The sequence below is a fragment of the Gorilla gorilla genome, chromosome 10 (assembly GCF_029281585.2).
Source record: "Gorilla gorilla gorilla isolate KB3781 chromosome 10, NHGRI_mGorGor1-v2.1_pri, whole genome shotgun sequence".
Classification (NCBI taxonomy): Eukaryota; Metazoa; Chordata; class Mammalia; order Primates; family Hominidae; genus Gorilla; species Gorilla gorilla.
The window spans coordinates 75,470,152-75,473,066 of NC_073234.2; positions in this window are offsets into that span (position 1 = coordinate 75,470,152).

A 2,915-nucleotide genomic window follows, 5' to 3' on the forward strand; every position below is an offset into this window, starting at 1 on the left:
TTACAGAGGCAAGGGAAGGCAGCCAACAAAAGGTGCATTAAGAAGCCAGCTGCCATAGTAAGTGACTGGGGCTTACTCCCATGAGGAAGCTCTAGGAAAGAGTGCAAACACATTTCTCAGAATTACCCTGCCAGGAGGCAAGGGAGCTGGGACATTTATACATGAACCCCTGAGAAGCATTGGTTGGGGGCTGCTTTTGAAGGTTGCTCATTCCCTGCCACTTGCATTTCTTTTTTTTTTTTTCTTTTTTTTTTTTGAGATGGCGTCTTGCTCTGTCACCTAGGCTGCAGCACAGTGGCATGATCATAGCTCACTGCAGCCTCAAACTCCTGGGTGATCAAGCAACCCTCAGTCACCCAAGTAGCTGGAACCCCAAGTGCGTGCAACTAAGCCTGGATGATTTTTTATTTTTTGTAGAGATGATGTCTCACTATATTGCCCAGGCTGGTGTCCAACTCCTACGCTCAAGCGACTCTCCCACCTCGGCCTCCCAAAGTGCTGGGATTGCAGGTGTGAGCCACTACACCCAGCTCCATTTCCATTTTCTTAGGTACATGGTGAGATTGGTCCTCAGTTCTGGGAAAAGTCCCCAGGCTGGAGATGCAAATACTGGCAGTTGGAAGAGGCTCAAGCACATTGAAAGCCAGAAAGTAAAGGTGGGGGACTGACAATGTCTGCTGTGTTTCAAAACTTGCAACAAATATGGGAGTGCTTTGTTTATATTATTATTTTGTCTAGAAACTCCAGTTCCTCATACATGTAGATGGCACCTAAAAAGAGTTCAAACTTAAATTAATCACATTCTGTCTTGATCAGGGCTTCTTACAGTAGGTGAGAGTCAGAATCTCATAGAAAAATGGCTCCAGACACAGAACTCAGAGACCCTACTTATTCTAAACTGCACCAAAATTCAAGTCATTGCTTTAGATGGTGATTCCTAAATACTGGTTCAAGCAGAGGTAAGGTTTCATTAATGAAACATGATGGTTTCATTAATGAAACATGATGGTTTCATTAAGAAACAATCATCTGGGGATTTTGTATTAGAAATAGATCCAGGCTGGGCACAGTGGCTCAGGCCTGTAATCTCAGCATTTTGGGAGGCTGAGGTGGGAGGATCGCTTGAGCCCAGGACTTCAAGACCACTCTGGGAAACACAGTGAGACCCGTCTCTACAAAAAATTTAAAAATTAGTCGAGTATGATGGTGAATGCCTGTAGTCCTAGCTACTCGGGAGCCTGAGGTGGGAGAATTGCTTGAGCCTAGGAGGTTGAGGCTGCAGTGAGCCGAGACTTTGCCACTGCACTCCAGCCTGGGCAACAGAGTGAGACCCTGCCTAAAAAAAAAAAAAAAAAAAGATCCCAGGATGCCCTCTAGACCTCCATTCTCTGTAGGTGTGGCTTCAGGTAGGTTGTCTGTTGAAAGCTGTCCATGTGATAATGATGCCTAGTCTGGTTTGGGAACAAACAGTAAGCAGAGTTGGAGCCGACCTGTGAGTATGCACCTAATCTGCATTCATATTCTAAAGAGGAAAGCTTTTCCCTTTTTCGGTGACACAATTGACAAATACTTTGCCTCCTTCTCCCTGCTATTCTCTAACATGCCCTCCAAGATTCTCTGCCATAAACATTATTTTAAAAAATTTCTTTTATGCAGAATATTTCCTTAAACACTAAATTAAAAATTTTGTAATATAATCATATAACTAAAAAAATGTTGCAACTCTTCTGGGAAGTCTTCCCTGACTTTTCATTCCCCTGGCCTCCACAGCCGTGTAGAGAGATCTTTCTCGTGGCACTTGCCACTTGTCCAGAAATAATATGTTACGTGTTGGTGGCTCCCGAAAGATGGCGGCCTTCACCAGGTACAGACCTAGTTTTATTCATCTTTGTATTCCCATTCTTGAAGACAGTGCCTGCCTGGTTATAAATACCTATCAAAAACCACATCGTGTACTCTTTAGGAGTATATGAAAGAAACTCAGGAAGATAAACATTGTTTGTGAACTAAACACATTTATGAGTCTTTAAAGAAAAGGAATGTTTACCTAACAAGCTACAAAACAGACAGACTTTCATAAACTTGTATTTGTACATAATTCCAAAAGGGATTGGTTCAGTTAGTGTTCCTGCAGCAAAAATATTCCAGCTAGCTATGACCTTGGACCAAGCACTTGTGTGTGTCTGTGTGTTTTAAAATATTTTTTTAATTTAAAGTTTTTTTAATTTTTGAGACAGGATCTCATTCTGTCACCCAAGCTGGAGTGTAGTGGCATGATCATGGCTCACTGCAGTATTAACTTCCCAGGCTCAAGCAATCCTCCCACCTGACCCTCCTGAGTAGCTTAGCTGGGACCACAGGTGCAGGCCAGCACACCTGGATTTTAAAATTTTATTTAAAAATAAATTTAAATAATTATTAAATATTAAACATTTTTAATATTTAAATAATTTTAATTATTCACTCTGTCTCAGGCTGGAGTGTAGTGGTGTGATCTCTGCTCACTGCAACCTCTGCCTCCCGGGTTCAAGTGATTCTCCTGCCTCAGCCTCCTCAGTAGCTGGGATTACAGACACCTGCCGCCATGCCTGGCTAATTTTTGTATTTTTAGTAGAGATGGGGTTTCACCATGTTGGCCAGGCTGATCTCGAACTCCTGGCCTCAGGCGATCCACCCACCTCAGCCTCCCAAAGTGCTGGGATTACTGGCATGTGCTACAGCTCCTGGCTTGTTTTTTTGTTTTGTTTTGTTTTGTTTTGTTTTTCTATATCAGAGAATGAATATGGGCCTTTTTAGGACATTGCAGACTATGAAGATCAAGGATTAGCAAAGAGATGATAAATTTGACAATAAATTTCTTTTTTAAAAATTCCCACTAAGGGTGTATAAAACAGAAATTTTTTAACTCAAAATAA